The sequence below is a fragment of the Elephas maximus genome, chromosome 8 (assembly GCF_024166365.1).
Source record: "Elephas maximus indicus isolate mEleMax1 chromosome 8, mEleMax1 primary haplotype, whole genome shotgun sequence".
Lineage (NCBI taxonomy): Eukaryota > Metazoa > Chordata > Mammalia > Proboscidea > Elephantidae > Elephas > Elephas maximus.
Genome location: NC_064826.1, coordinates 111,825,972 through 111,848,100, shown reverse-complemented (window position 1 = coordinate 111,848,100; position 22,129 = coordinate 111,825,972). Strand labels below are relative to the sequence as shown.

The 22,129-nt window shown below is 40.3% G+C and overlaps 1 pseudogene; it reads left to right on the top strand.

Annotated features, from left to right (window-relative positions):
- Positions 1-806: 806 nt before the first annotated feature.
- LOC126081599 (transcription factor Dp-1-like) lies at positions 807-11,653 on the top strand (annotated as a pseudogene).
- Positions 11,654-22,129: the final 10,476 nt, after the last annotated feature.

Here is a 22,129-nt window from a genome sequence, read left to right as displayed (position 1 = left end):
GGAATGTAGGAAAGTAATTTTTAATAACACCTAATGTCTGCTGGAGCCCTGGTGGTGCAGTGGTTAAGCTTTCGGCTGCTGACCAAAAGATCGGCAGTTCAAATCCACCACCTACCCTTGGAAACTCCACTCTATCCTGTAGGGTCTCTATGAGTTGGAATCGACTCGAAAGTAGCAGGTAATCTCTGCTGGACATTCTGCTTCTTTTCTTATTTAAGCCTTTATAATGATTTCCTTATTATTCCCAGTTTACAGATGAGAAAACAGGGATTCAGAGAATTCAGACAACTTGCTTGAGGTGAAACACATCCTGATAGGCCCAGCCCTTGACCTCTGTCAGGTATTTCTGAAACTGAAGCTGATGCTGGTGTAGGAGGGAGACAAAAGGAAATGAGACAGAGAGGAGCAGTCACAGAGAGGAGCAGAGGATCAAGAGTGAGTGAAATCTGAAAAACCTAGCGCATTTCAGGGAGGGTTAGTCAAGATTGTGCAGTGTGACAGAAAAGTCAAAGAAGGTCAGAGGTTAGAGGACACTCTTGACTGTGGCTGTTAGCTTGCTGACGATCTGTGACAGGGTGATTGTAGGGTTTCAGTTAAGGAGATGGATGGAATCCAGAGAGTGAAGCATTAAGAAATGAGCTGTATAGAAGCACTGTTGTAGTTACTTTGCGGGCATTTTTTCACTGTGGCTCTGGAAGAAAATAAGTCAGAAACTTGAGGGGAAAAATATGAATCCAGGGAAGATATTTCCTCCTTAGGATGAAAAAGATGTTGGAAAATTTCCAAGGCATGAGCCAAGAACCAGTATGAAGGGAATTAAAAAGGAAGATACAAAGAGAGGTACAGGCTACTACTCAGGATTGGTTAATGGCCAGAATCAGCAACCCGTCATCCAGTGGCTCTCAGAAGAGCCTCAGAGACCAGTCCTGGGCCCTCTGCAGCCAGTCAGCCTAGGAGTGAAAGACGGAGGGCATGGAGACGATCCCTCAGTCTTCACGGCCAAGTCATGTGATGATGCAGGCTTCTGCTCTGTGGAAACTGGGCACAACGACTCAAGGCCCCTATGTAGATGCAAAGATGAAAAATGTAGTCTAGCTGTGTGCCCAGAAGAAGGAACTGGGTTTGGCCAGCCAGGCTGCCATGGCAGAAAGGTACAGAAATAAATGAGAGAATATAGTGTTTCTATGTTTCTGGAAGAGGGGGAGATGAAATGGTATAAAATGCAGATGTGAAAGGGTTGGGCTTTGCAACGAGGGTTACTTCTAAGATTCAAGAAAAGACAGAAGAGCTGAAATTATCAAGGAGCATTCAGTGAAAAAGGAGGAAATTTGGGTATTTATGACAAATGTCTCTAACAAATGAGATCAGTTTATTATACCAGTAGTAGAATATTTTTCACAAAAGAAATATGATATAAAAAGGAAGAAATGAAGAAAAGCATATTTAAGGACAATTAAAAAAAAAATGCCTAGTGAAAAAATACAAGGCAAGGATGAGATCTGAAATCAGGAGTCCTAAGTTCTAGTTTCAACACTCCTACAGGCTATGTGGTTTCAGGAAGTCTTTTTTCTTTTAGGCCCGCTTTTTCTTATCTGTGGAGAGAAGGGGAAAGAGCTAACAGATATTGCCTTTTGGCTGTGTGTCTGACAGCAGACAAGCCTTAGGGCCATTGGCAAAGTGAGTGACTATGGGTAAGTTTCTAAACTTTCTGAATTTTAGCTTTTTCATCTGTGAAGGAAGGTCAGCTTACCTGCCTCCTTGGTTTGTGAAGACAGCAATAAATGAGATGACACATGCGAATGTTTCATTAACACTGAATTCATGGTAAATCTCTTTCCCAAGACAGAGCAGTAAATTAAGTCAACTCTTCTGAGCACAAACTTTGTCCAGGGCTGCAGTTAAAATGGTGGTGAGAGAGAGGTTCATCCGCAATATTTTACTTTAGCGAATGTAAAACAAAACAAAAACAAATCTAAACCTGATACATTAGTTTGTCTGCCCTTGAATCTGTTTTTTCACTCTATTAATAAATGAGCTGCCTGAGTCACAAGCGTTTGATAAAGACTGTTGTTGTGTAACAACTTTCATTAAAGCCCTCTGCGACAGGTTTTTATTGCAACCAATCAGAAAACAAAAATGGGAAATGGGCTGCAAGTACTCAGGGTATAAACAGACCAAAATCCAAAGAAGTACAATCTTTTTGTACAAGTGCTTTTTGTAGAATTTCGACAGGTGCTGATTAATCATCAGGAAGCGTCTTTCAACATGCCGTTTATAGTCATTGGAACACACGCCTATGAGTAAATTACTTACAGACTATGGTTAAAGTAAAGAAAAAGAACTAAGATCATAGTTGAGTGATTTTTCTTGTTTTTCCTTTCTAACAATTTGGTTTCTTGGCTCAGGGGGTCCCAGGTCTGTCGTGTAATGGTTGTTTTTAATTTGTTATGTGTGCAACCAAAGATATTGGGTAGATTTTTAACTTGTTTCCTGGAAAATTGTTATTTGGTTTTGGTATGCACATCCACAGTCCATTGAACTGGTTACAGCACTCTGTCCTACCCTTTGATGTAGTTTCTTATTGTTTGAAGTTCTACAGATTCTGAAAAACAAGTTGGCCTTTTGTGGTTATGACGTGCGGTGATTAGGTTAACCCTTTATCAAGGCAAACAGGTCCTTTACTACTCTCTGTTCAACTAAATAACTTCAGAATTTGATATATATTTAATTATGCCAGTCTAATTGAAGCCAGTAGAGAACTAAAGATCTTTATAGACCAGAATCATAGTCCTGGAAAACGTGTGGTATCATTTGTAGCTGTTCATCCTTCTACTGTAAATATACTTGGAAAACAACACCTGCCAAAAACTTTTGGACAGTCCAGTGTCAACACTGCACAGCAAGTGGTAATTGGTACACCTCACATACCTTCTGCACCAAATACTATCCTGGTGGGAAGTCCACACACTCCTAACACACACTTTGTATCTCAGAACCAGGCTTCAGACTCCTCACCTTGGTCTGCTGGCAAATGCAACAGAAAAGGAGAGAAGAACGGCAAGGGTCTGAGGCATTTTTCAATGAAGTTTTGTGAAAAGGTTCAGAAGAAAGGAACCATTTCATATAATGAAGTGGCAGATGAGTTGGCTGCAGAGTTCGGTGTTGCAAATAACCGTATTTTACCAAATGAATCAGCTTATGACCAGAAGAATATAAGACAATGAGTCTATGATGCCTTAAATGTCTTAATGGCCATGAACATCATCTCTAAGCAGAAGAATTCAAATGGATCGGTCTGCCTACTAACTTGGCTCAGGAATGTTAGAATTTAGACGTAGAGAGACAGAGAAGACTTGAAGGAATAAAACAGAAACATTCTCAACTTCAAGAACTTTTTCAACAGAAAATTGCCTTGAAGAATCTGGTGCAGACAATCTGAGTCCAGTACAACTAGATGGTACCCAGTTACCACCACTGACTGCTCTAAAGAGGATCACAGCAGAGGGTCCCAGACAGAGCTGGAGGAAAAATGTAGAACAAAATTCTAACTCACAAAAAAAGACCAGACTTACTGGCCTGACAGAGACTGGAGGAACCCCAAGAGTATGGCCTCCACACACCCTTTTAGCTCAGTAATGAAGTCACTTCTGAGGTTCACCCTTCAGCCAAAGATTAGACAGGCCCATAAAACAAAGTAAGACTAAAGAGGCACACCAGCCCAGGGGCAAGGACTGGAAGGCAGGAGGGGACAGGAAAGCTGGTAATAGGGAACTCAAGGCTGAGAAGGGGAGAGTGTTGACATGTCATGGGGTTGGTAACCAATGTCAAAAAACAGAATGTGTACTAACTGTTTAATGGGAAGCTAGTTTGTTCTATAAACCTTCATCTAAAGTACAATTAAAAAAAAAAAAATCTGGTGCAGAGAAACTGTCAAGCAGAGCAGCAAGCTAACAGACAACCTCTCTCCAACTCCTTCACCCACCTATAGTTTATCATCATGAACACTAGCAAGAAAATCATGGTTGACTTCAGTATTTCTAATGACAAATTTGAGTATCTGTTTAATTTTGACAACATGTTTGAAATCCATGATGATATAGTAATATTAAAGTGAATGGAAATGACTTGTGGACAAGAATCAAGAAGCTGTTCGGCTGGAGGCCTTAAAATGGCAGGAAGTTTGGTACCTAAACTACTGGAACCTTATGTGACAGAAATGGCTCAGGGATGAATCAGTGGTATATTTGTCACATCACCAAATGGCACAAGGCTTTCTGCCTGTGCCTTGCCTAATGGAGTGGACAGAATGTTGACCATGAGGCCCAGTGGATCTCAGTACAGTGGCTTCAGGGTGGAGCCACCAGTGTCTTATGTCAGGGAAAATGACGACGACGATGATGATGACTTTAATAAAAATGACAATAAAGACCAATTTTCTTGGCTTGTAGATTTCCCTTCTCCCCTTCAAATTCAGCTCCAGGGAAAAAAAAATTGCTTAGGGAAGAGAAACTTTTTATTTTTTAAATGTGTGTGTTTTTGTTTGTTTTTGGCCTTTCCCCAAGAAGATATTGGTAAGCTACTGAATTTAGATATGCACGTCCAATAGCAAGCAAGGATTATTTTTAGTAGGTTTTTTTTTTTTTTTTAAGTGTGGTGTGGATGTGTGTTTTGATACAAGTGTATTGATACAGAATCTTTATTTACTTTCTAGGATTTTATGTTTTCATTTTTTTTTTTTAATTCAGTTCTTTTTTTTTTTTTTTGCCCCTTAACAATTCTTGTTGAGTTTGCTGAAGAAATTGTACTTGGTCCACATCAATGGAAATAAAATGCTATCCTTTTGTGGAAAACGGTACACTGAGTGGCCATTTATTTGCACTGTGTTTTGAATGGTGCTGGCGTAGTGGTTAAGTGCTAGGGCTGCTAACCAAAGGGTCTACAGTTCGAGTCCACCAGCGCTCCTTGGAAACTCTATGGGGCTGTTCTACTCTGTCCTATAGGGTCACTATGAGTCGAAATCGACTCAAGGGCACTGGATTTGGTTTTTTTTTTTTACTAACTGATGGATAGCAAGATTACATCATGAGTTTTTATTTTGTGAAATCATGCAGTGTCCAGAGAAGTACCAAGTAGAATAGCGAAGCTCCACCTTTTAAAACAAATCGTTAGGTGCCATAAATTTTATAATGACTTTATTTTCCCTTAAATTATATTGACTTGTGATTCCATTGAGTTTACATTCCCCTCCCGGCCCCCCCCCCCTTTTTTTTGGCTGTTTGTTGCAGCATACAAATTGCAAAGTTTTTTGTTTTATTTTGTTTGGTAAAAGTTTACTGGCATGCTGGTGCAGCTGTATAAACTACCTCGGAGGCTTAATGTGGTTTATTGCCTATAGTAAAATTTGCCTGATTTCTTACAGCCAGAGTTTGAAACTAGGAAACCCTGGTGGTGTAGTGGTTAAGTGCTACGGCTGTTAACCAAGAGGTCGGCAGTTCGAAGCCGCCAGGCACTCCTTGGAAACTCTATCAGTTCTACTCTGTCCTATAGGGTCGCTATGAGTCGGAATTGACTCGATGGCAGTGGGTGGGTGGGTAGAGTTTGGAAACTTTTTATTATATAGTTGTTTAACCATACTTATAAGTCTATCATTTAAAGACATGTACTGAAACAAGTGTTGGATTTGTGTCATAAGCATCTTTCTGTAATGTATTATAAAGTTGAAAATAAATATAAAGAATGTTTTAACAGTTTTTTAACTCAAAATTTGTCAGTCATTTTGAATAGTTCTTTTCTTATAAAAAGAAAAAGGAATTTATAAAAAAAATTAAAATTTGTTCACAAAACCTATTTGCACAGTTACTCTTAGCTGCCTGTTTTCAGATGATAGTCTTTCTACTGAAGCACAAATAAACTTTTCTGTAATATTTTATGGGATATAAAAAAGACTTTAATTGTTTGAATTGTTTAACTTGGCACTGTTAGTTTTTATTAATAAAATTCCATGGGCATTAAAAACAAAAAAACCTGAAGCAATCATCTAATTCAGCATTTCTCCAACTTTTTCTCATTCATATATTCCTTTCATGTTTCTCTCATATCTGAGTGTAACATATGCTAATATTTACTTAATATTCTTTAAATTCATTCACATTATTTTACTTAAATATGTTTGTTTCATACGAACAATATACGTCACTACTGTCAATGTAAACACATCATCATTTGACATAAATATAAACAATCTGTAAACCTACATGCTTTGAAAACCATGTATGTCAAAAATTTTTAGCCAGATATCGGGTCGCTATGAGTCGGAATTGACTCGACCGCGCTGGGTTTGTTTTTTTGGTTGGTGGTGTTGCTACTTACTGCTCCAAGCCAAGAGCATCTCTCTCTGTTAAATGGGGAGAGCGTGAAGTGCTAGAGATCTCCGAAAGAGCCTGGGCTTTCTCCTTGGCATTATCAGAAGGTCTGGAACAGAAGAGTAAAGGGACTGTTGAAGTGCACTGAGAGAAAGCCATATGGGCCATGCCTGCCATCACAAGGAGACATTTATTTAGCTAGCTGCGGCGAGGGAAAGCACACCACTGGGAAAGCTTAGGAGTGCCTCCGTCTGAGGGAGTCAGGGAGCACTTTTGTAGGGCATCAGGCTTGGGCGGGTGGTTTTAGGCAGGCCTTGTAGGGCAGGGAAATGGTTAGGATTGATAGATTGGGAGAAGTCAGGAATGTTTCAATTGTGGGAAATGTTTCTTAGGTAACTATGAGAACATTTCTAGTGGTTTTGCTTGGGCCATGAAGCTATTATTGTAGTTTATGAGTCAAAATATGAAAAAACTCATCAACTGGTTTCTCAGAATTAAGATTGTCACCATATGTTATTGTTATTTGACAGGGCTAAGCACCTCAATTGTCTCGATGGCAGTGGGTTTGGTTTTTTGGTTTGAAGCACCTCCTAAAATCATCTCACCAGTTCTAACCCTTGGCTGACACATGAATTTCTCTCCTTAATATCCCCCTAAAGTGGTTATTTGTCTTTTCTTCAGTAGATCAATGACAGGGACTGCAAAAATTGCATTCTCGTGAATACAGAACGCAACACTGATAATGCTAAAGCTGGTGGGTTTGAGTAGCAGGCAGAGCAACAAGATGGATTACTACTGCCATCTGGTGGTAGAGCTTTTCATTGTCGAAGTAAAAAATGATTCCTGGGCTGATGGCAACGTTTTGCATCATGAGTTTTGGGCTGGGTTTGGATTGTACACGTGTATACATTTGTCATTTTTTTTTTAATACAACTCTCTCTTAGAAACTAAGATGCAAACAATGATGAAGAATGCATATATTTGGGGATACAATTGTTGATTAATAACATGGGCACCTATCACTGAGTCAGAATCGACTTGACAGCACCTAACAACAACACTCAAGGTAAGGTCTCCAGTTATGTGACATAGGTTCTGGGTCTTTTTGGGTCCATTTTAGATGAGGGTCCATCATCTGTCTGTCAGTTTGTTGTGCTGTGGTAGCTTGTGGGTTGCTGTGATGCTGGAAGAGAGACCCCTGGTATTTCAAATACCAGCAGGGTCACCCATGGTGAACAAGTTTCAGCAGACCTTCCAGACTAAGATGGGCTAGAAGAAGGGTCTGGCCATGTGCTTCAGAAAATTAGCCCATGAAAACCCTATGGAACACAAGAGAACGCTGTCCAACTTGTTTGCTTTGGACACATCATCAGGAGTGATCAATTGCTAGAGGAGGACATGTGTTTGGTGAAGTAGAAGACCAACGTGCAAGAAAGACCCTCGGTGAGATGGATTGGCACAGTAGTAGGAACGATGGACTCAAGCATGCCGATGATCATGGACATGAAGCAGGACCAGGCAACATTTCATTCTGTTGTATAAAAGACTGTCATGAATCAGAGCAGACTCAATGGTGGCTATCTACCTACCTACCTACCTATCTATCTTTCTTTCTATCATCTATCTATCTAAAACTAGTGGATGGTGAAAAGAATCAGGACAGCAGTGGTCAGGAATTTACTGGGAGGGGTCATAAGGCAACTCTTTGGGATGATGACAATGTTCTGTATCTTGAAAGAGATTTCGGTTGTGAGGAGTGAGCATTTTCCAGAACTCATCAGATGTCATACTTCAGATTTGTACATTTCATTATATATAAACTTTATCTCACAAGAAAAAAAAAAGGACTATAGAAATATTGCACTCTAGTTAATGACATGCATGCTGAAGTATATGGTGAGAGGTAAACTGATGCCTGCCTCTTTTAAGTGCACTCAGAGATACTAAGATGGGCTGATGGTGTAGAGGAATGGCTAGATGGAGAGAGAACTGATAAAGCAAGTATAGTAAAATGTTAACTGTAGAATCTTGATGGTGGTGATATGGGTGTTCGCTGTAAAGTGTGTTCGACTTTTCTGTATGTTTCAAATTTTTCATAATAAAATGTCAGAAAAAAATAAATGAGTTGCATTAAGTGCTGGGCACTTTAAATTTGCTTATATCATTAACTACAACAATTCCTCTATGAGAATTATTTTTGTTTTAAAACATATTAGGAAATTGGGGTTCAGAATGTTTAAGGAAATTGATTAAACTTATACAATTAATAGACAATCAAAGTCATGTTCACACCCACTTTATCTGAGTTGACTGGTCTTTCTGTTGCAGTGTCCTGTCTTTTACCGACTATAAAAGCACAAACATCTTTTGAGAGTTAAGAGGAAGTATGGTGGTGCGAATACATTCTTAACTGAATAAGCAACTCTTTGTTGATCATGAGTCAGGAGCACAATCTTCCTTGAGTTAGAACAGCTGTTTTACATTACTTTAAGACCCCATAGAGATCTTACCTTTTTTCTATATACTTCTTTATGCCTCCCTCAAATTTATCATGTGTTTTGATGTCAAGGAGAAAAATGCTGACCTAGGAGGTAGATGACACATGTTTTTGTCCCAACTACAAAGTCATTGTGTGGTTGAATTAGTGTGTGTGTCATGTAACCTCTCTTAGTCTTGATTGAAGCTGCAAATCAAAGAGAAGCTGTGATGGTTCTTTTTTGTGCCAATTGGCTAAGCTATGGTGCCCAGCTGTTTGTTCCAACACTAGTCTAAATGTTGCTGTGAAGGTCTTTACATGTCGTGTTTAATTACATATTAAATCTGTTGACCTTAAGTAAAGCAGATCACACTTCAATGTGGGTAGACCTCATCCAATCAGTTGAAGGCCTTAAGACCAAAAACTGAGGTTTCCCTAGGTAGAAAGATTCTTGCTAAAGACCATATCATAACTACCCTGCCTGAGTGTACAGCCCACTGCCTGGCCTAAAGAGTTTGGACTCAAGATAGCCAGAGTTTCCAGACTGTCGCCTGATGTTGCACTTGCCAGTTCCCACAATCACATGAGCCAATTTCTTAAAATAAATCTCTCTCTCTCTATATATGTGTATATATATACACATGCATACATACACGTATGAGAGTAAGTTAACAAAGTATTGGTACAAAATCATGGAAATCTTTATTAAACAAAAATATCAAAATGTGAAGCTCTTGTTTCTTGACATATCTTCTATCTAGGTCCATATACTTCTGAAGGTGGTGTTTCCATTTCTCTAACCCTTCCCCAAAGAATTCTGCATTCTTCAATTTACACCACGCCAAAATGGCAGTTTTGGCATCCTCGAAGGAATCAAATAATGTTCTTTTTAAATGTTCTTTGAGTTTTGGGAGCAAAAAGAAGTCTAAAGGAGCAAGATCAGGGCTGTAGGGTGAATGGAGTTAGGTTTCCCAACTAAATTCTCTTAGGACAGCACTTGCTATCCTCAAAGAATAAGGAGATGCATTGTTGTAATGGAAAAAAAAAATTCCTCGGTACAAGTTTCCTGGCCTTTTTCTCACCAACGCAGTTATCAAAATTTCTTAAAATTTCTTCATAATAAGCCCCTGTGATCATCCTGTGCCCTTTGAGAAAATCTATCAAGATTACCTTTTTGGAGTCCCCCCAAATAGTCAACTTTCTGAGCAATCTTCTTCCTCTTGGCTAGTTTGAGGTCTTTCCAACCTTCCTTAGTTAATGTGCTCAGTCCATCTAAAAACTGTTGTTTTATGTGGGGCAGAATTCCCATAAACTTGTTGCAAAGCTTCAGTGGTTTGGGAAGATGTCCACTTGAGTTTTGTTAAAAATTTGGTATTAGCCCTGACCTCAAAATCATTTTTCCCCCCATGGCACAAAGTATATCCTTGTTTTGAAAGCACCCTAACAAGACCAAGGCAAGTGTGTTACTGAGAGAACTTGTCTGCAGCCATTTACTGATCGAAGAGACATGTTTAAACATGTTTTTGTTTGGAATAAACCTGTGCATGTATGAACTGGAAACTGGAACCCTTAGTAGCTATATCTATATATCTATATAGATATCTTATATATATTTACACACACACACGCATATATATATGAAGCCCTTTGCCTTCGAGTCGATTATAGGACAAAATAGAACTACCCCATATGGCTTCAGAAGAGTGGCTGGTGGATTCAAACTAACGACCTTTTGGTTAGCAGCCAGGCTTTTACCCACTGTGCCACCAGGGCTTCATATATGTATTTATACACACACACACATACCTACGTATATATGTATATACCAGTGCTGTTGAGTTGATTCCAACTCTTACGATCCTACAGGACAGAGTAGAACTGATCCATAGCACTTCCAAGGAGTGGTAGGTGGATTCAATCTGCTGACCTTTTGGCTAGCAGCCAAACTCTTAACCACTGCACCACCAGGGATCCCCCAAACATATATATGTAGTACATACACAACACACACACACACACACACACACAGAGTTCCTGGGTGGCACAGTTAAGCGCTTGGCTACTACTAATTGAAAGATTAGCAGTTTGAATCCCCCCAGATGCACCTTGGAAGAAAAGCCTGTTATCTACTTCCAAAAGATCACAGCTGCTGAAATGTCCATAGAGCACAGTTCTACTCTGAAACACATGGGATCACTACGAGTCAGAATCAACCCTAGGAAAGGCCTGGTTGTAAGACTAGCACCACTCTGCTGTCTGAATCAACCATGCGGTACCAGAAGGCGTCCTTTTGCTTTCTGGGCAGCCCTGTTGCTGTTGTTGTTAGATGCCATTGAGTTGGTTCCGACTCATAGAGACCCTATGTATCACAGAACGAAACACTGCCCTAGTACAGACCAAGTGAATGGAGTCCTGAGGCCTGAGTGTGCCTACAGCCCCCCACACATGGCTGCCCACCCTATACTTGTTACCTTCTTTTCCAAGAAGTCTTCCCCAGGATGACTATTCCCAAAGACTTTTTCATCAGACTTTCTTCACTAAGTGAAAGATTTCTGCAGCATGCAAGTGCCCTTCAGCCACTGGGTGTCACTGTTGGACCACAGCAAGCCCAGAAATGCTTCCCCTAAACTCACCACGCCTCGATTATGCTTTCAGAAAGTGCTTCACTTGGAAATACTTAATGGCTTGTTCAACAAAAATGTCTTTCCCTTCACCACAGGATCGAGAGCCTGATCGAATGGCAGAAGCGATGGTCAACTCTGTCCATCAGCGGCGGGCGGCTCTCACACGGCTGAAGGCCCTCAGTGAGGCATAATTTTAAAGACGGTTAGGACTTTTGTTTTTCGAGTGGGTGAACAGATTGAGATTTAAAGTGATTTTTACTTCCTGTTTTTTCAGTCTTAAACTCTTAGTAGACATCATGCTAGCTACTTTGGGTGATAAAAAAAATTACATAAGATTTAAACAGTGAAAAATAAAAGAGAAAATGATTCTAAATAATACTAACAATAATACAAAGACTACAAACGCTAACTATTTAAATTCTAAATTTAAAAAATCATTTATTATCTGTTTTTTGTAAATCATCTGCAACAAAATTCCATTCCAGGGACTCAAATACAAGACTGTCTTCCTAGGTGTGGGCTGTGCATACGTTTCACGATACTTGGTAGAATTAACCCAAAGGAAATGAGAGAGGGAATTTGAGAAGAGGGGAATGGCATCGATGTTTTCGTAATTCAGAAAGAGATCACTTAAATAAATATCAACATGTACATAGGCTCAGATTTAATAATCAGATTTTTGGAGTGCATAGTTTATTTCGTGGTTGCCATTATTTTCTCTTTACAGTGAACCTTACTGAGGAAAATGCCCATATGCATTAAAATGAAGAGAGCAGCTTACTTAGGCAGCGTGACTCCTGTAAACCTCCTACTCAAAAGCTGATGCATCTGTTATCTAACTTTGAAAGTGAACAACATTAATAGAAATGCAAAAAGAAAACTCAACTTCAAAATATGGCAGAGGATGCACACTTCGGAAAAAAGAAAAGCTTTCAGGTAAAACCCTTAAATTTATAAAAAAAGATGTAAAATTAGGAAGAGACACCAGGAAAAAAAAATACACTAGCTTTATTATTTTGATTTTAATATTTTTAGATAAGAGAGTGAAACACTGTGTTGTTGTTAGGTGCCATTGAGGTGGCTCCGACTCACAGCAACCCCATGTATAATAGAATGAAATTTTGTTGGTCCTGTGTCATCCTCCTAACAGTAGGTATGTTTGAGCCCATTGTTGCAGCCACTGTGTCAGTTCATCCAACTGAGGGTCTTTTTCTTTACTCTGACCCTCTGCTTTACCAAGTATGATATTCTTTTCCAGGGGCTGGTCCCTCTTGATAACATGTCCAAAGTACATGAGACAATGTCTTGCCATTCTTACCTCTAAGGAGCATTCTGGGTGTACTTCTCCCAAGACAGCTTTGTTCATTCTTCAGGTAGTTCATGGTATATACAGTATTCTTTGCCAACACCACAATTCAAATGCCTCAATTCTTCTTTGGTTTTCTGTTTTTATTGTCCAGTTTTTGCATGCATATGAGGTAAATGATAATACCATGACTTGGGTCAGGCACACCGTAATCTTCAAAGTGATATTTTTGCTTTTTTTTTTTTTTTTTAACACTTTAAAGAAGTCTTTTGCAGCATATTTGCCCTATGCAATATGTTCTTTGATTTCTTGACTGCTGTTTTCATGGGGATTGATTGTCGATTCAAGAAGAATGAAATTCTTGACAACTTCAATTTCTTTGCCATTTATTGTGACATTGTTTATTGGTACAGTTGTAATGATTTTTTTTTTTTTTTTTATGTTGAGATGTAATCCGTACTGAGGGCTGTGGTCTCTGATCTTCATCAGAAAGTGCTTCAAGTCCTCTTCACTTTTAGCAAGCAAGGTTGTGTTATCTGCGTATCGAAAGAGTCTTCCTCCAATCATGATGCTGTGTTTTTCTTCATATAGTCCTGGGTAATTTGCTCAGCATACAGATTGAATAAGCATGGTGAAAGGACACAGCCCTGGTATACACTTTTTCTTATTTTAAACTACCCAGTATCCCCTTGTTTTGTTTGAATAACTGCCTCTTGGCCTATGTACAGCTTCCTCATGAGTACAATTAAGTGTCCTGGAATTCCTGTCCTTCACAATATTATCCGTAATTTGCTATGATCCACACAGTTGAATACTTTTACGTAGTGAATAAAACACAGGTAAACATCTTTCTGGTATTCTCTGCTTTCAGCCAAGGTCCTTCTGACATCAGCAATGATATCCCTTGTTCCACATCTTCTTCTGAACACAGCTTGAATTTCTCGCGGTTCTCTCTTGATGTACAGCTACAGCTGTTTTTGAATTATCTTCAGCAAAATTTTGCTTGCATGTGACATTAGTGATAAAACCCATACTGTTTGATAATCTCTGCACTCTGCTGAATCACCTGTCTTTGGAATGGCAAAGAATGTGGATCTTTTCCAGTCAGTTGAGATAGCTGTCTTCCAAATTTCTTGGTGTAGACAAGTGATTTCTTCCAGTGTTACATCCATTTATTGAAGCATCTGATAATTACTGGTGATTGGAATGTGAAAGATGGAAACAAAGAAGAAGAATTAGTAGTTGGAAAATATGGCCTTGGTGATAGAAATAACACTGGAGGGCACATGATAGAATTCTGCAAGACCAATGACTTTTTCATTGGAAATACCTTTTTTCAACAGCATAAATGATGACTCTACTTGTGAACCTCACTGGATGGAATACACAGGAATAAAATTGACTACATATGTGGAAAGCAGCGATAGAGAAGCTCAATATTATTAGTCAGAACAAGGCCAGGGGTTTTATCAATTGCTCATATACAAGTTCAAGTTGAAGTTGAAGAAAATTAAAACAAGTCCACAAGAGTCAAAGTACCACCTTGAATATATCCTACCTGGATTTAGATACCATGTCAAGAATAGATTTGATGCGTTGAACACTAATGACAGAAAACCAGACTAGTTGTGGAGTGACATCAAGGACATCACACATGTAGTAAGCAAAGGGTCATTAAGAAGACAGGAAAGAAAGAAACAACCAAAATGGATGTCAGAAGAGACTTTGAAAATTGTTTCTGAGTGCAGAGTAGCTAAAGCAAACAGAAGAAATGATGAAGTAAAAGAGCTTAATGGAAGCTTTCAAAGGAGGGTTTGAGAAGACAAAGTAAAGTATTATAATGAAATGTGCAAAGACTTGGAGTTAGAAAGCCAAAAGGGAAGGACGTGCTCAGCATTTCTTCAGCTGAAAGAATTGAAGAAAAAATTCAAGCTTGGAGTTGTAATATTGAAGGCATCTGTGGGTATGGGCAAAAAATTAAAGTATGTAGGAAGCATCAAAAGACGATGGAAGGAACATACAGTCATTGTACCAAAAAGAACTGGTTAATTTTTAACCATTTCAGGAGGTAGCATATTATCAAGAACCTATGGTACTGAAGGAAGAAGTCCAAGCTGCACTGAGGGCACTGGCGAAAAACAAGGCTCCAGGAATTGATGGAATACCAGTTGAAAAACAGTCGCTCAATGAATATTTAACAGACATCTACTATTTGTAAGAGGTGTCCATTTTATGCAATGTTTTGTATTGATTTGTGTCCCTCCAAAAGATATGTTGAAGTCCTAATCCCCAGTACCTGTGAATGTGACTTTGCTTGGAAATAGGGTCTTTGAAGATGTTTTCAACTAAGTTAACCAAAAGTAGTATAGGTCCTAATCCAACCTTTGTGCTGTCCTTATAAATGAGGAGAACACAGAGAGACACACCGGGAGATTGCCACATGAAGATGCATCTACAAGTCAAGGAACTCCAAGAAATGCCCGGAGCTACTCTAAGCTGGAAGAAACAAGGAAGGATCTTCCCCTACAGAGGACAGAGAGAGCTCATGGCTTCACCAACACTCTGAATTTGGACTCAAAAACTCCAGAACTCTGAGAGAATAAATCTCTATTCTTTAAAGTCACACACTTTGTGGTACTTTGTTCTAATAGCCCTAGGAAACTAAAATTCACAGCATCCTCTCATGAGGGCCCAAAGAAAAAATTCTCTCAGGTCTGAATGTCAATGCCAGTCATATTTTTCATCTTATAAACCCTGGAAACCCTGGAACTTTTTCCCTCTTTGCACCAACTGCTCGCTGCTGAGAAGAAAATATTTATGGCCCACTTATAGCGACAGTCACAGCTGAGTATTCAAACGAACTCCTTATCCCATCCTGTTGTTACTTCTACTTCCTTCAGTCTTAATTTTGATACCTAAATTTTTTAATGGGGAGAACACACTCAGTGTTTCTCAAGCTGAAAGAACTGAAGAGAGACTCAATATTGAAGAATTCTTGGGGGGGGGAATATTAAATGATGCAGCAAGTATCAAAAGAAGATGGTAGGAAAGCCCAGAGTCACTGTATCAAAAGGAATTGGTTGACATTCAACCAGTTCAAGAGATAGCATATGGTCACGAACCAATAGCACTGAAGGAAAAAGTCTAAGCTGCACTGAAGGCATTGACAAAAAACAAACCCAAACCCAGTGCATCCCAGAAATTGATGGAACACTAATTGAGATGTTTCAACAAACGAATGCAGTACTGAAGCATCACTTGTCTATGCCAAGAAATTTGGAAGACGACTACCTGGCCAACCAACTGGAAAAGGTCCATATTTGTGTCCACTCCGAAGAAAGATGTTCCAACAGAATTCAGAAATTACCAAACAATATCATTAATATCACATGAAAGCAAAATTTTCCTGAGCCTGGTTGCAGCTGTACATTGACAGGGAACTGCCAGGAATTCAAGACAGATTCAGAAGAGGATGTGGAAAGGCAATATGATTGCTAATGTCAGATGGATCTTGGCTGAAAACAGAGACCACCAGAAAGATGTTTACCTGTGCTTTATTGATTATGCAAAGGTATTGGACTCTTTGGATCATAATAAATTATGGATACCATTGTGAAGAATGGGAATTCCAGGACACTTAATTGTGCTCATGTGGAACCTGTGCATAGACCACGAGGCAGTTGTTGGAACAAAACAAGGGGATAATTCATTATTTAAAATCAGGAAAGGTGTACATCAGAGTTGTGTCCTCTCACCATACTTAGTCAATCTGTATGCCGAGCAAACAATCTGGACTATATGAAGAACATGGCATTAGAGTTGGAGGAAAACTCATTAATAACCTGCAATATGCAAATGACACAACTTGCTTGCTGAAAATGAAGAGGACTTGGAGCATTTACTGATGAAGATCAAAGACTACAGAATTCAGTGTGGATTACACCTTAACTTAAAGAAAACAAAAATTCTCACAACTGGACCAATAAGCAACCTCATGATAAATGGAGTAAAGACTGAAGTTGTCAATGATTTCATTTTACTTGGGTCCAAAATCAACACCCATGGAAGCAGCAGTCAGGAAATCAAGTTACACATTGCATTGGGCAAACCTGCTGCAAAATACCTCTTAAAAGAATTAAAAAGCAAAGATGTCACCACTTTGAGGACTAAGGTGCTCCTGACCCACGCCATGGTGTTTTCAATTGCCTAATATGTGTGTGAAAGCTGGACAATGAATAAAGAAGACCAAAGAAGAATTGCTGCCTTTGAATTATGGTGTTAGAGAAGAATAGTGAATATACCATGGACTGCCAGAAGAGCCAACAAATCTGTCTTGAAGGAAGTACAGCCAGAATGCTCCTTAGAAGCAAGAATGTCAAGATTGCGTCTCATGTACTTTAGACACATTATCAGGAGGGGCCAGTCCCTGGAGAAGTACATCATGCTTGGTAAAATAGAGGGTAAGCAAAAAAGAGGAAGACCCTCAATGAAATGGATTGACACAGTGGCTGCAACAATGGGCTCAAGCACATCAACGATTATGAGGATGACGCAGGACTGCGCAGTATTTCATTCTGTTGTTCATTGGTCGCTATGAGTCAGAACCCACTCCTCGGCAGCTAACAACAACAACAACATTTTTTTTTAAAATCTATTTTATCTTGCTTATTACAGGGAATGTTGTAAATTGTATTAAATCCTTTCTAGACTAAGGTGGGGTGTGTAAATAAAAACATAGAAATAAAGGTACAAATATAGTCCTTAGTTAGTGGTCATAACATAGTTTAAAAGCATTGGAAGTTTTAATGTTTTGTTCTCAGGCACAAGAGCAAAGAGACAGCTTTTGAGTTGGGTGTGAGCCCTTTCTTCTATTGCTCTGACAAGAAAGCTATTCTGAATAGAAATAAGAGGACAGAGTATGGATATCCCATCTGGTGGTGAGGAAATGTGCCTGTACTGGGAAATACCACTTCTCACCCTAAAACAGGGGGAGACAGAGCCAACCAAGAGTTGTTGCAATGAGAATCAATGTTGTGCCATGCTAGTTAAGGCAGCCAGGGATCAGTGTGACAGGTAATGTCATTTGTCCTCTGGTCAGGCAGCCAAGTGAGCACTTTTATAGAACTTAGACTTGTCCTGAGGGGCAGGTGGCCAGTTATGATAATAATGGCACTTTCTGCACAGTAGCACACAGAATTCTCACACCACCCTGGGAAGGAGGGACCACCGTTCTCCCATTTGAAAAATGAGAAAATAGGGCAGAGAGGGTAAGTACATGAGCAAAATCAGCCAGCTCTTCAGTGATAGAGCTAGCCTCAAACCTGGGGAGTCAGCCACCAGGCTCATTGCTCCTTATCACAGTGTCAAAACCCAAATCAAATCCATTGCCACAGAGTCAATTCCAACTCATGGCCGCCCCATGTGTCAGAGTAGAACTGCTCCATAGGGTTTTCAAGGCTGTGATTTTTCTTCCAAGGTGCCTCAGGGTGGGTTCGAACCACCAACCTTTTGGTATGTAGTCGAGCGATTCACCATTTGTGCCATCCAGGGACTTCACCATTATGTCAGAGGCCTATAAAAATGAAGGGGCAGAGAAGTGAGGACATTGAATGTGGATGCAGAAAGAGCATAGGTATGAACTGAGTGTGGAGCACTAGAACAAGGTAATAAAAGAGAGTTTGGAGAATGCTGGCATCCAAGTCCTAACTCATCTCAAGATGATTATTGTGCAATGACTGCGAAATTAGGACTGGACATTAAGTCAGTGCAGAAGGGATTTGTAGGATTTGTAAGCCCATTACAAAAGACATATAAAAAAGAACAAAAGAAACAACCAACAAACCTGTATACAGAAGGGTAAAGAAGTAGACATTAGTTGAAGACACCCAGAACTTGGGATAGGACTGAAATTCAGTGTGTCTGCGTCTCGCCATTCCCATTGAATGCTCACTCCTGGATAACACTTGTATAGACTCTACGTAATTATTTGAAATGTTAACTCCAACTAAGTGAATCCCGAATTGATTTTAGTCGTTCTCAAATAATCTCTCTCTCTCTCTCTTTTTTTTTCTAAGATAACCCATTAAAGACTTGTTTTAGGAAGATTTTCTAGTAGAAATAAATGAAATCAATTTGATCCAATTGACTGATCAAATCACAATGTCCAAGTAGAAGATGTTACACAGTAAGAAGTCTGAATTGGTCTTTCATATGCCTGTATTGTAGAAAGAGCTCTAATTATTTAATGAAGGAATGAAGTAGGTAGAACTCATCATCAGTAATGCTACATCGTGGGATCCTAACAAGTGATGCATTACCGGATTGATAAGCCTGGGTGAAAACCTCTGCACTGTGTCTGTACGTATTGGTTATGGAAGCAGACAGCACGGGGTATATAGCCAAGGGCCCTACTTTTAGAGATTATAAGTTTTGTTAGAAAGATAAGATATTGTTCTAAAAGAAAAATTATCTATTACAAGGAAGAAGTGAGTTCTCTTTGGGAAGTGAGGTAGGAGTCCAGAGAAGGCCTGAAAGACCCTCCACTTTCTGAAAAGATGTAGAATGTGAGCTGGATCTGAGGAGCCCCACAAGGAGTATGTGTGTGTGTATGCGCATGTATGTATGCGAGTGTGTGAACACATGCTCATTTTGTACAAAGGAAACAGTTAAGATGGGAAGACAATAGTCACTCTGATTAGGGTGAAAGGCAGTGCTGGGGGGTCACATGAAGCCAGCCCTTGTATGTGTTAAAACTGGTGTCCAGGTAACACAAAGTGGCCAGTGATTAAGAAAAAATATTTGCAGTGATTTAAAGACAATGACCTATTATGTGGATTTTCTGTGGATTTAATGCGGGGGAGTGGGAGGAAGTACAATCCAATCCCTTTAATGCACATGTCCCTGTGAGGTCTTATGGCGACAATGGCAATACTGGGCAGAATGAGACAGTGTCCCTGCCCTGGAGGAACATACGTGGTAACGGACAGACTGTCTCAGCTCCACTACTTACTTTTTTATTATCACCATTGTGCTTTAGATGAAGGTTTACAGAACAAACTCGCTTCTCATTAAACAATTAGTGCACATACTGTTTCGTGACATTGGTTACCAACCCCACCACATGTCAACACTCTTGCTTGTGGTTCCCCATTACCAGCTTTCCTGTCTCCTCCTGCCTCCTAGTCCTTGCCCCTGGGCTGATGTGCCCCTTTAGTCTCGTTTTGCTTTATGGGCCTGGCTATCTGCTGAAGGGCGAACCTCAGGCATGACTTCATTATTGAGCTAAAAGTGTGCCCAGGGGCCATACTCTCAGGGTTTCTCCAATCTCTGTCAGACCAGTAAGTTTGGTCTTTTTTTGTCCACCAGGTACTTTTTGAGTAACTGATTTTTCATATGTGAAATGGGTACGCAAAGATCTACTCCCCCAATGAGTTTCCTCATGGAATGCTCTCAGCGCAGTGCCTGGCTGTGGGTTTAATACAGAGGTCCCTAGGCTGTAGAAAATTCCCCTGCAGCTTGCTTGGCTGGCCTCGCCATTTTTGCATTAAAGTTGTAGTTCTTTTGCTTGGCCTGCTCTGTGAAAATCCTGGCGCCTGCATGGTATGATTAAGAATGTTGCTGATGTAAGTTGTATGAACTCAGTAGTTGTAAACCCCTTAAAAATAACTTTTTCCCTTGCCCTCTGGAAGCAGCTTGGCAGCAACGGCCTTGATTCCTTCTTTTCCTTGTGCGACCGAAATAAAGGCATCTTTACACTCTCCCACCTCAGTCTCTCATTTACTGGCTAATACAAGTCACACTGAGCAAAACCTGGGGGGTTCCACCCGGTAACTTCCACCTAGTAATAGGTTAAGAGCTCAGTTGGTGCTAGTCTGAGGTCCCACCCGAGGCCAATGAGTTTCATGGTGGCAGAGCCCTCTCTGTCCTTCATGCCCCATCCCCAGCATGCTTGGCACTGCTAAGTACTCCATAAGTATTGGTTTGTGCAGTATCTGTGACACAGGGTTTCCTGTGTTCTAAAATCCTGGGAGTTGCTGCGTGGTGCAAATGGTTAACATGCTCACTGCTAACAAAAAGGTGGAGGTCAAGTCCATCAAGAGGCGATCTACTTCTCAAAAATCAGCCATCGAAAACCCTATGGAGCGCTTTTACTCTGACACACATGGGGTTGTCATGAGTCAGAATGAAGCCTTCTTAGTTGACTTGGGTTTTGGGCTCTATAAAGGAGGGCACTTTTTGATATCCTGCAGAACCCCGCCTGACTGCTAGGCTCCCAACTTCTCCAGCTGGCTCTGTCCAGGGCCTCCATCTTTACCCACTCCTTTCTCTCTGCAGTCAGTTTACTGAGCTGTACAAAAACAGGGGAAGACCACAAGTGGCAAGAAAGAGAAAAGATTGGCAGCACTGTCATCATAGGGGGTCTGCCAAGGGCCTTCTGAGAGTAGAAGGAATAAAACTATAAGGTATCCTGGGTTTAAGATGGTCTTTAGAGAGATGTCATGTTCTGCTTCCAGTTAAAATAGGATGATGCAAATTAAAGTCAGCAGCAAGCACGGAGCAAAGGTTGTGGTTAGAGGTTATGAAGGGTAAGTTTCCTCCTGAAGCAGACTAAGGTCACAAGGCTACGTCTGCAGGCAGGACTGGTTAAATAATCTGAGAGGTTCAGTGAAAAATGAAAACGAGGGGACCCTTGTTCTGAAAGTGGAGGGAAATGCTGTTAAAACCACAGGAATAGAAGGCTCTTGCCTTTCTTCTGTGTATCTCCTCTGCTCATGCATGTATTCCATTTCTCATCAGCTCTCACTTACATAAAACAAGGTCAGAGGTAAAATTATTAAGAATTTTAAGAGGGCGACAGCAGACCAATAAAGGGCACATGGGGCCCTTTTGAATGCAGGGTTCTGTGTGACTGCATAGGTCACACGCAGGTGCAGCCAGCCCTGGCTGTGTGCATGAATAAGCAAGGGAATCAGGGAATCCTCAGAATAGAGTCACGCCCTGTGGGCAGGTTGGCAAAAGTGAACCTTGAGAAGGTTTGTCTGCTCTGAGTTGAAAAGATGAGGGTTGTGGAACTGTCACCTGCCTGTCAATATAAGACTGAAAATTCCTGTAGGTTGGAGTTGCTATGGTACCATCTGCCTTTTGCATTTCTGTAGTTGGAGTCCCTGAGTGGTGCAAATGGTGAAACGCTCAACTACTAGCTGAAAGTTTGATGGTTCGAACCCACCCAGAGGCACCTAGGAACACAGGCCTGACAGTGTGCTTCCGAAAAGTCACAGCCTTGAAAGCCCTATAGAGCAGTTCTGCTCTGCACATGGAGTTGCCACAGGATGTCACCATGAGTCAGAATCGACTCGATGAC